The following is a 15,223-nucleotide window of genomic DNA, read 5'->3' as shown; positions in this document are numbered from 1 at the left end:
TTCAAACCACAGCCATGCCAGTATCATATGCACAGAGAAGTTGTTTCCTGTCACATGAAGCACTTGACCAAATACTAGCTTCTGCGTCCTAGATGTCTACAGTTGTCTAGACTCCTTCATTATCAGTGGAGAAAGATAGGCACTTCCTATAGCACAGTTTAGTTCCTCTTCAATTAGGTGTCCCTAACAGGTCAGCTGAGTCACGTTTTAAAAATATTTTTTTTTTCTTTTTCCTGTACAGGGACACAGGTTGACTGGCTTAGACATAAACATCCACACTAAAGGCTTCTGAGGTTTTTGACCACTTTAATGGCAAACACTTGTCACAGTACTCCAAACACCCTTTTCACAAGCGCTGAAAAGGGTAAAGTGCTCACTCAGGTCCTTTTCTTCAAAGTTACTTTCTAGTCAGCTGGTTCCCAGACTCTACTGTTGCATGGGGTTACTCTATCCCAGATGCAGGACTTTGCAATTACCATGATTGAACTTCATGAGGTTTATGTCATTCCATTTCTCCAGCTTCTGGGGTTCCAGCTGTACTCTCCACAATATTGACTGTTCCTCCCACATCACTGATCTTGCTGAGGGTGCGCTCCATCTGATCGCCCAGGTCACCAATGAAGATGTTAAAGAGTACTGGTCTCAATATTGACCCCCTGAGGAAACTGGCTGCTACTTGGACTTCATAGCACAGTTCAAAACCCTTTGAGACTAGTCATCCAGGTAATTTTCAATGAATTTACAAGTCCAAATACCCTGACAGTATCTTATCCTCTTAGCCACAGAAAGTAACTGTTGCTCTCCTCACATCTGCTGAGCACCTGTCTCATCAGAGAAGCCTATTAGACTGGTCACAAAAGATTTGTAAATTCATGCTGGCTGTTCCCAGTTTTCTTGTCCTTCCCATGCCCAGACATGATTCCCAGGAGGATACGTTTCATCATGTTTCATCATCTCCCCTGCCCAGCTCCAGCCCTGGGCATTGGGCACCTCCCTGGGGATGGGGACAGACTGGGATGTGGGCCCATGGGTGGACCTGGCTTGGCAGGGCCCAGGGCTGGGCAGGGCTGAGCTGTGGAGAGCTGGAGACCAGCCCTGCTGTGGCATCACTGGGGCAGAGGCTGATGGCCCCAGGGGGTTGACATGGGGTCCTGGGCTGTGGGGAGGTGGGGGGAGCCCTGGGGAGGCTGGTGGTGCCCTCAGGACCCTGACAAAAGGGAGGATGAGAGGTATCCGCACAGGCTCCAAGATTTGGAGGTGAAGTCATGACGAGGAGAGGAAATCCCAGCTATATAAGCTAACAGAAAGGGAGAGAATGAGAATCAACTTTTTAAGTGCTGTTCAAGTGATCCGGCCCAAACCACAACATCAGGAGGGAAGGTTGGGCATACTTTGCAGATCAAAGTAATTTCTGTACTGGGACTGTCGTTTAGAGAATCATGGAGGGCATGATCCTCTTCTGCCCATCATGCTCATTTGTATCTGCTAAGCCACCCTGCTGTGGAGGACTTGGCCACTCACCTGGTCCTGCCGCCACTGATCCCCCCACAGAGAGGTGGGGGGGGTGGACAGAGAGGAGTCACAGAGCGAGCTGCGTGATTTCCATCTGTCCCCCAAACAGCTATTCAGATCACCATTGTGCTTTCCACACATGCACACACCTCAGGAAGAAAAGCAAAAAAAAATCATCATTCTAGTTTCTACATATTTTTTGTTTTATTTGTCACTTGTGATGCCGTTCTGCAGAGCAGGTATAAAGAAGCCTCTGTTAACAGTTTCCACACGTTTTTCTGAGAAACACCTTGAACTAGGCACTCTAGGCAGCTGTTTACTTAATTCGTCCTTGAGATCCATTTCCTGATCTTTCTGCTTCCAAGAAAGTTTGTATATTTTGTATGGCCAGTAGAATTCACTGCTTGATATAGAACTAATGTTTTTGATGTAGGAGATATCAGAAAAATGCAAGAATAAGTTAGCAAATGCCTATGTCTTCCATGCCCTCAGGATGAGGCAAGAAAAATAGTTAGGAAAAAAATTTGTTTCAATAGAATGATGAATTCTCTAAAGGGAGCATTGTCCCCGTCCATAAAACATAGAATCAGAAAAGGAAATCTGCTGTTGTAAACACAAGTTTGATTCTTGGCATTACTCTACTGGGTTTTGGCTCAGATAGAGTTAAATTTCTACATTGTAGCTTGTATGGTGATATGTTTTGGAGTTGTGACCAAAACAGTGTCTATAACTCACCAATGTTTTAGTTACTGCTGAGCAGTGCTTACACAGAGTCAAGGCCTTTTCTGCTCCTCACGCTGCCCCACCAGTGAGTAGGCCGGGGGTGCACAAGAAGTTAGGAGGAGACACAGCCAGGATGGCTGACCCCCAACTGCCCAAAGGGATATTCCATACCATATGATGTCATGCTTAGTATATAAAGCATGGGAGGACATCCAGAGTGATGGTGTTTGTCTTCCCAAGTAACTGTTACACGTGATGGAGCCCTGCTTTCCTGGAGATGGCTGAACACTATCCTGCTGATGGGAAGTAGTGAATGAATTCCTTGTTTTGCTTTGTGTTTGTGGACAGCATTTGCTTTACCTATTGAACTGCCTTTATCTCAACCCAAAAGTTTTGTCCCTTTTGACCCTTCCGATTTTCTTCCCCATCCCCACTGGTGGGGGAGTGCGCGAGCAGCTGTGTGGGGCTGAGCTGCCTACCGGGGTCAAATCACGACAATTACTAATATCCTGTATTTCCATACCTTCATCACGGTGCTCAGAGATCTCAGGTGACATGGGATACTTGTTATAACATGTGCAGAAGCACTTTTATCATCTCCTCCGTCCACACCTCCAGTTTAGGAATTTGTTGTCAAATATCAAGGGGATTAGTTTCAAACGTCAAAAGCAGATGTGGGGTTATGAGTAAAGTTTTTTTTTTTTTTTTTTAAAAAGAAATATATAAACCTGCATTTCAGACACCTTAAATAAAGAAATGTGAATCACTTCAAACAATCCCTGTTTTGCAAAGCTATTTAATATTCTAGACTGTTGGTCTGCAGGCGTCCAAATGGAATGCTAATTATCCACTTTCTTCCCCAGCTAAAAGCTTCACAGAGGCTGACAGAAGGAAAGGCACTAGACTGTTGAACAACAATACCATGCTTTCAGTGGGAAAGACAACTATAAAATGTTTCCTGCAGCCTAATTCTTCTAGCATCAGCTGATCCTTTACTAGTCCCTACTTGACACCAATTAATCTCTCCTCTACAGCTTACTATTCCTCGGGGCCTTAGCTGATATTCCTTTACTTTATGCTGAGTTTAAAATAGAGGTTGGGAAGAACACACTGAGTCTCAAACACAGCAGAGTGATACATTTAAATTCCTCCTAAGCTGATGACATGTCTTTCATTCCAGTCTTTCATTGCCCGGCAAAGGTATTTCCAGGATTGCTAGTTCACTGGAATGTCTCCATCATCTTTTCCTTAAAACAATTGATGTCCCAACTAAAAACCAGAGGGAAGCTCACCTCTTACTTTCCATCAAGCCAAAAAGACACTGAGGTAACATACTGCATAATTTTTAATATGCCTTCCCAACTTACTGCCTCTAAGTTTAATTATTTGTTAATGAACATAGTTTTGTTCTTCATAATATTTTTGAGGATTGCCTCAAAATAAGGAAGAACATTTAGGCAAGGTTTCTGGAAGGCCAGAATATTTAGGCAAGGTTTGTCAGGAGAGGTAATATCACCTGATACATTTGGAAAACAGTCAAACTTTGGACTTTTCATATCAATAACATACATGCATGAAAGGTTTTCTTATTCTCCAGAAAAACATGTTACATCTTTTGACAATTTCATTTCACCTCACTTAGTCCATGGTATTCAAACAGATTTATTGTTATTGAAGAGCTATCAATATCAATATTCTGCAAGACACTTTTATTTTATATAGTAATGCCCTTGGATAACATGCAGGTTAACATGCATAACATAATCTATTTGTAATGATTTTTTTTTTCTATAAAATGCAGGGTTCTTATAGATGTTAAGTATAGATTAGACTTTAAATTCACATTCATTTCTTCCTAAACTTCCTATTTAATGCTTTTGGAGACCAGCCTATGGGTAAACTAAGCAAAAGGTAGTAGCTCAAAGCTGTCTGTAACCACCAGAAAGGCAAATTATCATCATTTAGGTGATAAGTACACAAAATGGACTCCAAGCCAGTACATGGACCTACCGTCAATATTTCCTCTGTCTGGATTTGTAAGGATTTGTTTGAACTGAACCCTGTTATGTCAGTGTCACTGCCAAGTACTGAGGCTTCAAGAGTTGCAGTGATCTGATCTAACTGCTCATGTTCTCTGAAACGAGGAGTTCAGGCTTCTGTCTCCCTTTCTCCTCTTCTGCCTGGTCCTGGCCACGCACTCCCATTTGGTGCCAGTTCTGAGCTGAGATAACTCACCAACCTACAAAAAACACCCCAAACAACCTACCAAAAAATGCCCACACCCCAAAGCAGAAAAAGAGGGATAATTTTTTATTGGTCTATGAAATTGAACTGTTTATAGAAAAGTCCAGAAAGTGTCTTGACCAATACAAAGAAGGGCATATGGTTTTGATTCCCGGAGCTGGGAAGAAGGGAGGGAAACATCTGAGAGGGAGAAGTGAATGACAACCCTGCCCTTTTGGAGAGTGCACTCCATTAGGCCCGCACAAGTGTTCGTGAAAACACGGGCTGAGGTTGCACAGGGAACAGTAGTTCTTCCCAGAGGTTCAATTAGGCCATTCTCTGAAGTCTAGTATCCCTCTTTATGTTTTATTTATGTTTTCTTTTAATATGCATCTCTTCTGAAAATTCTGAGCCCAGGAGATGGGGTCGGGAGCGATCGTGGCAGGAACCAGAGCACATCCTCCTCGTCTACCCCATTCTCATGTTGCACAGCTCATTTCAATCTGGAGCACTGACTGTCTTCACTCTTCTCTTCTGAATCTATCTGATCTCCAAAGTTCTATCAACTGTGTTAGCTCCTAAAAGAAACATCCACTGCTCAAAGCTTTTAAATAATCTTTGCCATACCCAGTCTACAATGGAACACACACTTCCATAGGGCTCCTCCTACCAATGTGCCCACTTTCTTCCATGTTTTTTACACTTTTGCTCCCAAGTGGTTTTTCCTCATTTGCACCAATTCAGCTCCGCTGATTCTGAAAAATAAAAATATTATTTACACTTCATTTGTATGTGCTCAGTATGGAGAATTGGAACAACAGCTGAGAAACTGTGTTTTGTTTCCTGGCCAATATGGCACATGTAAAACTTGTGGAGCAGCAGCTGAAAGGTTGTGTTTTTAGTTTTGGGACCAATTTGACATCTTTTAGCAATTTTTTTGGGCAGCAATTCAGAAGACTCTGATTCTTCCCCCACCCCAGACACCAATCTGGTATCTTTCCATCTAAGATTTTTGACACCTTTTGTCTGTGGAAATCAATAAACAAAGTCTGAAAATAATTTTCTCTGCAAAAATAAACTATTATGGAGATTTATGATACCATTTTTGGACATTTTGACTTTAAAATCCAGACTTTTTGTCTTCCCTTGCCTATGTTATGGTACATTTATTATAATTTATTTTAAAATTTAATGACTTTTTCTTTTCATAGAATCATAGATTAGTTTGGGTTGGAAGGGACTTTTAAAGGTCATCTAGTGCAACCCCCCTGCAATGAGCAGGGACATCTTCAACTAGACCGGGTTGCTCAGAGCCCCGTCCAACCTGACCTTGAATGTTTCCAGGGATGGGTCATCTACCACCTCTCTGGGCAACCTGTGCCATTGTTTCACCACCCTCATTGTAAAAAATTTCTTCCTTCTATCTAGTCTAAATTTTTCATCTTTTAGTTTAAAGCCATTACCCCTTGTTCTATCGCAACAGGCCCTGTTAAAAAGTTTTTGAAATATGAATCTTAGAATGGATACGTTCCAGCCATTGTAAAGTGAATAATTAGTAAAATGTTATTACAGAATTCGAAAGGTGATTGCTTAAGCTATTGGGAATTTCTGTTATAAGGCTTCAGATATTTTTCATAAGCCTGATCTCTTTAATGTGTTTTTTTATAAATCTGTTATTCATGAAAGGTGCCAAACAACAACCTTGTAACAGGACTTCACTGAGCATCAAAAGTTAGTGCCTCTCTTGATAATCTTCTGCATATTTTTGTCTCCTAGCCACATTTAGGAGATCGAAAATAGTGCAGCTTCCATATCTAAAAGCCTTTGTCCAGCAAAAAAATCTATTTCTAGGGTAAGATATATAACACAGGCTTCTGCTTATTAGGGACAGGGCTGACAATAACTTTAATTTGGTGTGGCTATCAAACAGTTCTTTATATCATGGCAATAACATTATTATCTTATTTTATTTGATATAGTCTACACTAAAATATAAATGATATTTAGAGCCCCATTGGAATGGGTAGGATTTGAAATCTTTTGCTTCACCATTTAAACCCACTGAGAACTATGAGACTCGTATAAGGAGACAGATCGTTTTACACTGAACTACTTAGTAGTTTCTTTCATGTACTGAGATTTTTTGGCACTAGCTATTTGGGGGGCATATTGCTGAACTAGGTACATAACTTGCCTGGCAGTGTTATTTCCCATGTCCCAGTATAGTCATTCCTATGTGCTTACAACATATGCAAAGCGGAAGAGTAACATTAACAATTCTCTTTGACTGCCTTGATTTCATCTGCACAACCATTCTGCAGATAAAAATGTTAAATTCTTTCCAATTTTTTTTTTACTTCAATTAAATTTTATGTCTCTGCAGAATGTTGGCATACTCAACAAACATAAATCCAAAGAAGGATTCAAATTTTCTTATCCCCTCTTCCGGGGGATGCAGTAGAAAGATAAAAATCTTTCCTAGTCTGACATAGGGGGCAAATAATAGAATCAAAAGCTAATCCTGTACTTGAACAAAGAAACCACAGTTTCCCTTGAATCTCAAAACTCACAGTGAATAAAAAACCCCACCTTGTAGTCTCACCTGAGCTCGGGAACCGAACTTGTATATATTATTATTTAATATCTTTACCTGGATGAATACACACAGAGTACTGTTCTAGCTGGTCAGATCCTTTATCATGGCCAAAAGGGTCCCTATGGATGCCAGGGAGCAGCAGAGCATCAGTGGGATGAGCCTAGATTGGAACGTGGTGCCACTGTACACTGAATGCTGGTTGCTAACAGCTCCTCACCCGTGGCGGGAACACAGTTCATAAAACTGCAGTCTGAAGGGGGGGTGGGCAGGGGGACTGAAGGCTGTGTGATCAGAGGTCCTCTGCTTCTCCACAGTGGGACAATCTGCCTGAGGCTTCATATACTGCTTCTAGGATCACAGACTTCCAATGACATAATGCTAAATGTCCACTTTGCACGGAAAGACTTCTTTCCAGTAATTCCTTTCTTGAGTATCATGAATTTTCACTGGGATTTCTGTTTAGGGTCATTCCTGGATTAGGCAAAATTATTCATAGGGACTGCATGAGTTATCTATTTACAGACTTTTGTTCCTTTACAATTTGATTTAAAAATACTTTCCTCAGTTTATAACTACAATAATTTTCCACCACAAGTTCCATTCAGTCCTCACAGCTGTACTTCAGAACACTAGTTCATAATTACGAACTTTGTTTCCTCCTTAGTTACTATTTTCCTTCTTTGCACTGCTTCACTTTAGCGATTTCGCACACAAAGATCACCCCGTTGGCCTGTGCCATCATTCAATTAATAAAAGAAAATGAAAAAAACAATGAAAAAGGGATCCATAAGCAAAGTCACGTTGATCTATGAATAAAACAATTTAACCTGTAAAAGCCTTTTCAATTGCCCAGACAACTTTCATATGCCTTGGCTCACGTTGTAGGCATGTTTGCGTGTAAAATGAGAGAGAGAGAGAGAGAGAGAAGAACAATATGTAATATTATATTGCATAAAAGGAGAGGCAGTCAAAAGTATGTGCACGGCTAATTAAGGACTCTTCTCAGAAATAGAGTTAGTCCCATGAAGCTTATAAATTCTTTTATTTTGGTCTTCAGCTCTTTGCATCCTATTTTTTATTAGACAGGCTGGTGCAGGCAGGTGGTTCTGACCTGTAGTACTCGTCACACTAAGTCACTCAGCTGAATCGTGCATACAGATTACAGTTTTACCACTTGTGAGACTTGCCCTCCTTTGCATGGGGTTGTTTTATTTGCTTCTTATTGCTTATGCACATTTGGTCTCGGCTTTCTAGGAGGAACTGATAAAAAGCGACTTACAGATCCCCTATTGCCAAATCTCAGTAGCCAAAATTTAAACCCTCAGATCTAACCCAAAATCATTGCCTGATTTTCAGATATACCATTTCCTGCCCTATATATGTTACAGACAATAGGGTTGTATTCTGACAGGTTTTAAGGGTTAGATGTGTTCTAGCAGTTGGTAGCTGTTGACTTTGCCCCTACAGCTGACCAATTTTAGGTCAGTTGACTCTATTCTTTTGGACTTGTATCAAAAGAAATGAGGGATCGTTGCTTTGCATACAGGAAATGCTGTTCCTTTTTTTAATTTTTTTTTTTGGGGGGGATGCAAGTAACTCTTGTCCTTGTGCAAAAGGCTGGAATAAAGCCTATATAGCGTTTACATCATAATTATATCCTGTTTGGAGGATATAAATTGGATGGCCCACAGAAAAAGAATAGTTTCATCCTAACAAGAAAATATTTAAGATCTGACTCCTCAAAAAAAATCTTTGTATCTACTCTGCTACTTGGAACGTCATGCAGTAATTCTTAGGGGCAGCTGTAATGTGTGCTGACATATCAGCTACAATTTTGAAAATCTTTACACAATAGCAGATATTATTTTGCTCCTGACTTTCTGAAATTACTTACGGAGAGTCACAGCTCTCACCACAGGGAGAGACTCTTTCTCATCCCGGGTGAAAGTCTGACAATCTCTAAATGAAGTCTCTGTTAGATTCGAAAGTTGTTCTCACAAATATCTTTCCTTTTAGCTACATTTGCCCACTAAGCAGTGTCAGAGCACAGGCACAGACACTGGGACTCAGTCATCTGTATTTTCTTTATTGCTAGGATAGTCCCTCACATAGTTTTGGTCAGCTGGAACTCTTCCAAATGATTCCAAATGAGGCACAGTTTTGGGTTGCCACATGGTAAGGATCACTCCTGATAAGCATTTTGCATGGAGCTACCCGGCTCTAAAAGCAAAGAGAGTTCAACAGTATGGACATGACCAGACCATGCCAGCTGGCCTCAGTCCAGGGCATGGGCCCTAGGCCTGTTTGGTTGACTGCTTTTAGTAGATGTAGTTTCTGAGTCTCATATATATGGCTATATATATATATAGCAAATACATGGCCATCCTTGTAAAATGGCTGGAAGACCAGTTGAATAGGCTGTAACTTTTCTATTAAGAAAGTGCTAAAGCATTAAAATTAAGTACTTAATGCAGGATACCAAAAAGTATATTTTTGACTCGCTTTCAGTTATCAATATGTCCTATTCTGCATTGCTGCGCTCTGTTCTGTTTAATTGAATATCCAAGTAAAAAGTGACAAAAAGAAAAGAAAATTTAATCCACAATGAACACTTTGCTGGCAAACTGTATTCGCTTAACTATAACAATTTCGTTCAAGTAGAGTTGCTTTCATTTTTGAAAGAAAGGTCAAATGCATCTTCCTGGAGAAAAAGACCATTCCACTGTCTCTAATAAATGACAATAGCATACTGCAGGAAGAGGTTAGACTATTGTTACATTCATTTAGTTCCTACATTCATTGTGACCCCACTGTGATTATACAAAATGCTTTATCACACGTAAAGGCATAATTTCCTCAGTCCAAGAAGGCTGAACAGAAGTGCCGTTAGCAAGTACAACCATAATTTAAGAGACTCTTAATGTGGCATCTTTTATAGATTTTAGTTACTTCATTATGTGAAATGAAATATAAGGCATACCCACATACGGTGTTGAATTTAGGCCTTATGAAATAAAGATACCCCTTGATAATGTGATAAATGCATAAGATGCAGGAAAAACATGAACAAACCTCCCAATATAGTTTAGTTCTTCTACTCCATAGAAGAAGAAACAGGGCATATGCAGGTCACAGTCTTTTCCCCCTTTGTAACAGAGCCTGAATTTTCTATCAGCGTTGAACAAATTTTAGTGTTTCTGGTATGTTTCCTGAGCAAACTCTTGTGAAGCGGTAAACACTATGGAAGACCGAGTTCATTATATCTCTGACGGTGTCTGAGTTTTCCATGCTTACTCTGAGGTAGCTATCAAGATCTATTTTCAAGATAAATTATTTAATTTCCTTCCCTAAATCTTTTTTCCAGGCAAGATACACCAGCTGCTTTGAAAAGGGAGTTGTTTTTTCCTTTTTTTTCCCAGAGAGCTTTCACTTCAACAGATCAGCCACTGACATCTCAGGTTAAGCTATCTCAGCATAATCACTGATACCACAGGGTCTGCAGGAAGTGAAATGAGCTCTGTGAAGGTTTCAGGTCAAATATTAATCTACCTGACAGTGGCATGTCTGGAAAGTTTCATCTTCAGCATTCCAATGATGCCTAAATCCTTCCCACCTGCTGGGGCGGCACTGATTCCCAAATTATAAGATAATTTAGAACTTAAAATTTGCATTTAAAAGTCTATTTGAAGAAGGGATTTTATCTGCTTCCTTTAACTTCGTATACTTAGTAGTGAGCAAGGGCTGGAAACTCAGTGTTATATTTTCTTTTTTAACTGATTCTTAGTTTGTTTTTCCTGCTTCAAAGAAAAGCCAGGTCTCAGACACAAACTTCTTGAGTCGGTGAAAGATACCATCTCTCAGTTCTGTGGCTGGGAATGGATAATGCTCATTTAATCAATGTACATGGAATTTTTCTTCACAGGTGTAAAAGACTGCAACAGTAGTTATATTGTTCCATAAAATGATTCCTCTTTAACAAAAAAATCAGGCAGAATTAAGAATATTAGTACTATGTTGCATAACAGATGCACTGTGTCAAAGAAGTAAAATGTTTCTGCCATAAAAAGCTTCCCATGCGAAGAACACTTGAAGAACTTTGTCTAATTTACTTCTGTAAAAATCAAGGTGAGATCAACAGAAATAATAATGCAAAATTTGCTTATTGTTTCAGCACAAAAAGATAGGGTATGGTTAGCTCACAAAGCTGAAACATGTTATGGGAAGTGGAAAAGATAATTCTCTTAGAACACCCAAATCGAGAACAGATGGAGCACTAATGAATACAATATCAGCCATTTTGATAATGGTTGAAAAATGGATCAGCTGCCAACTAGTTCCTACAAGCATAGTGGAATATATCTTATAAGGTTCCCATGCTCCATACTTACAGGTGTTTGTGCAGTCCTGTGTATAGCTCTTTCATTCCATTTTCTATATTGTCTTGCCATCCTATAAAAACATGCAAAAATATATCTGCTAGAATGGGTCCAGTGGAGGGCCACAAAGATGATCGGCTGGGTCATCCGATACATCCATAGGCTGGAGCAGGCTGAGATAGTTGGGGCTGTTCAGCCTGGAGAAGAGAAGGCTCCGGGGAGACCTTACAGCAGCCTTCCAGTACCTGAAGGGGGCCTACAGGAAAAATGGGGAGGGACTCTTTATGAGGGAGTGTAACGATAGGAAAAGGGATAATGGTTTCAAACTGAAAGAGGGTAGATTTAGATTGTCTAGTAGGAAGAAATTCTTTCCTGTGAGGGTGGTGAGACACTGGAACACATTGCCCAGGGAAGTTGTGGATGCCCCATCCCTGGAAGTGTTCAAGGCCAGGCTGGATGGGGCTTTGAGCAACCTGGTTGTCGTGGTTTAGCCTCAGATGGCAACAAAGAACCACGTGCCGCTCGCACGTGCCTTCCTAATACAGGAAGGATCGTAAGAAAAGGCAAGACTCTTGGGTTGGGACAAAGGCAGTTTAACAGAACAGCAAAGGGAACAGGCAAACAACAACAACACGGACAGGGGAATATACAAACGCGATTACGGAACCGCAGCTCCCCACCGCTCGCCGACCCGGCCGGACCCGGGACGCCCCAGCCCGCTTTTAAGCAGCAACTTCCTGCCCCCTCCCCCGGCAGCTCAGGGTGGGCGTGGCTCACATGGCATGGAATACCAGGAAAAGTTAACCCTATCCCCACCGGAACCAGGACACTGGTCTAGTGGGAGGTGTCCCTGCCCATGGCAGGGGGATTTGAACTAGGTGATCTTTAAGATCCCTTCCAACCTGAACCATTCTATGATAAATTATTTGATAATCATCATACAAAAGCTGTGTGGGGTGGCTGACATGCTGGAGGGAAGGGATGCCATCCAGAGGCACCTTGACAGGCTGGAGAGTTGGGCCCATGCCAACCTCATGAAGTTCAACAAGACCAAGTGCAAGGTCCTCCATCTGAGTCGTGGCAATCCCAAGCACCGATATAGGCTGGGCAGTGACTGGCGTGAGAGCAGCCCTGAGGAGAAGGACTTGGGGGTGCTGGTGGATGAGAGGCTCAACATGAGCCATCAGGGTGCACTAGCAGCCCAGAAAGCCAATTGTATCCTGGGCTGCATCAGGAGAAGCGTGGCCAGCAGGTCGAGGGAGGTGATTCTCCCCCTCTACTCCACTCTCGTGAGACCCCACCTGGAGTACTGTGTCCAATTCTGGAGCTCCTTCTACAGGAAAGATATGGATGTGCTGGAACATGTCCAGAGAAGGGCCACGAGGATGATCAGAGGGCTGGAGCACCTCTCCTATGAGGACAGACTGAGGGAGTTGGGGTTGTTCAGTCTGGAGAAAAGAAGGCTCCGAGGAGACCTTATAGTGGCCTACCAGTATCTTAAGGGGGCCTACAAGAAAGCTGGCAAGGGACTTTTTAGGATGTCGGGTAATGGTAGGACTAGAGGGAATGGATTAAAACTAGAGATGGGACAATTCAGACTGGACGTTAGGAAGAAGTTCTCCACCATGGGGGTGGTGAAACAATGGCACAGGTTGCCCAGAGAGGTGGTAGATACCCCATCTCTGGAAACATTCAAGGCCAGTCTGGATGGGGCTCTGAGCAACCTGATCTAGTGGGAGATGTCCCTGCCCATGGCAGGGGGGTTGGAACTACATGATCTTTAAGGTCTCTTCCAACCCTAACAATTCTATGATTCTATGATTCTATGATTCTGTATAATGTGCTGTTATTGACAGAAGAGCTAATCTGATCTACTACACACATTTTATGTTGATGTAAACCTGTCCATTTCAGGAAAGTTACAAAATTCATTTATGAGTGAGGCTCTATCTTCATCTATTATGAGGCTCTACCTTCATCTCTTTCACCTTCATTGATTTGGAGTTATCAGCTAATACTCTCTCATTTTAAATACTTACACATATAAACCTATATATTATTAATGTGTGAGTTGAGTATATACGTCAGTTGAATTGTGTGCCACGGCATTCTATTCTACCTCTAAACCAAGGGTAGAAATAACTGTGGAAATAATTTTGTAGTCTATGATCACCTTCAATTTGTCCAAGATTTTTTTCTTAATCGTTGTCTCCAACAGCACCTTTACCCAGTATTTTAGAACTATCTTTAAGGCATTGTTTTGGAGGAATTCAGAAGCCTATTCAGAAGAGCAGTTTGGGAAAACTCTGCCTGTTTAGATGACTGAGAGATGCTAAATGTGTACAGTAAGAGTTATCTCTGCTACCTTTAAATATAAAATGGAGACATCTACACCTGATCTAGTTGTTGTCTTTGAGCTTGTGATTGGAGGGATGTAAGGGTATGGCTCATCTGGTCTATTTTAAAGTCTAGTTTACACTGAGATTAAACACAATAAGTGCGCCAATTTCTTCACAATGACTATGAAAGAAGTAAAGATGACTACCTGAGGCATAAACGTCTACATCCCAGGTAACTAAAACCAGCCACTATGTCTCCCACACCAGACATCTCAAACAAGTACCCTTGTAGTTAATCAACAAAAAGAACCATGTTCAGGATATGTCTAAAATAAGGAAACAAACCTTCTGTATGGCATGGTACTTGAAATTATAATGGTAGAACACAACGCAGGCGTTGTTGGAAGAATTGAAGGTGGATAAAGCTGGATTGGCTGAAAGAGAAAAAAGTACAGGTTAAAACTTTTGGGATGAAATGAGGTTTGTAGCATGGTTTCTCAAGGCCTCATTCTGTACCTAATTTTATTTATTATATATAAAAATAATTTATGTGCATGACTAATAGACTAACTGGGCCTATGTATGAAAACCACAGATTTTTGTACTAAGCGGTTCTTCATGACACAGCAAGGAGGAAATCTGTGCCACAAGGGTCAGCTCAGTTACCTAGGGCACCTCTGTCACTGACAGCACGTTGGCTACCTGGATTACCTCAGGCATATGAATAAGGGACGCTCCTTAATGTCCATCCATCACCTGTGTCATTTTTGTCAGTCGCCTCAGAAGGCCCAGAGAAGAAAAAGAGGTGGGATGTAATTTTATCATCAAAAGTTACGTCCTGAAAAGAGTTCTTCTATAAAATAAATTTTCATCAGCTTGAAATAGCAGAAGGCAAAAAAGACCTGAATATCCTCACTCAATCAAGTAGTGTCACGTGACTATAAGCAGGCAAAAATAATCCTAACGCGCTTCAGGCAAAGTGATAGAAATAGAGATGTGTTGATGCCATTACATAAGGCACTAGAAAATTCTCCTGTGAAATACTGGATCCACTCCATGTTCAAGAACTCCAAATTTAAACTAGAACTAACTTGGAGAATAACCTTTATACAGATCTGTAAAATAGAAGTGGAGGTAATATATATGAAAAAACATAAATATCTGTAAGCACGCATGGTGAAAACCACCAGGAAGAAAAAAGAGCTATTAAGCTAAAAGATACTGTTGGCACAGTAATAAAGTGGTGCAAAATGGTCCCAAATACTTTTAAACTGGAAGTTAGGAGATTTCTAATATCAGGAACAGCTTACAAGCAGAAACAGGGGTATGAGAAATCTGAGTGCATTTTATAATGAGTCTTACAGCATTTATAAACAGGTTTCAGTTGCCCATAACAACAGGGAACAGGGCTTTATGACCCACTAAGTTTTTCCAGTCTTATGCCCAAGAACACC

Source organism: Larus michahellis, chromosome 3 (genome assembly GCF_964199755.1).
Source record: "Larus michahellis chromosome 3, bLarMic1.1, whole genome shotgun sequence".
NCBI classification, from domain to species: domain Eukaryota; kingdom Metazoa; phylum Chordata; class Aves; order Charadriiformes; family Laridae; genus Larus; species Larus michahellis.
This window is presented reverse-complemented; position numbering follows the sequence as displayed.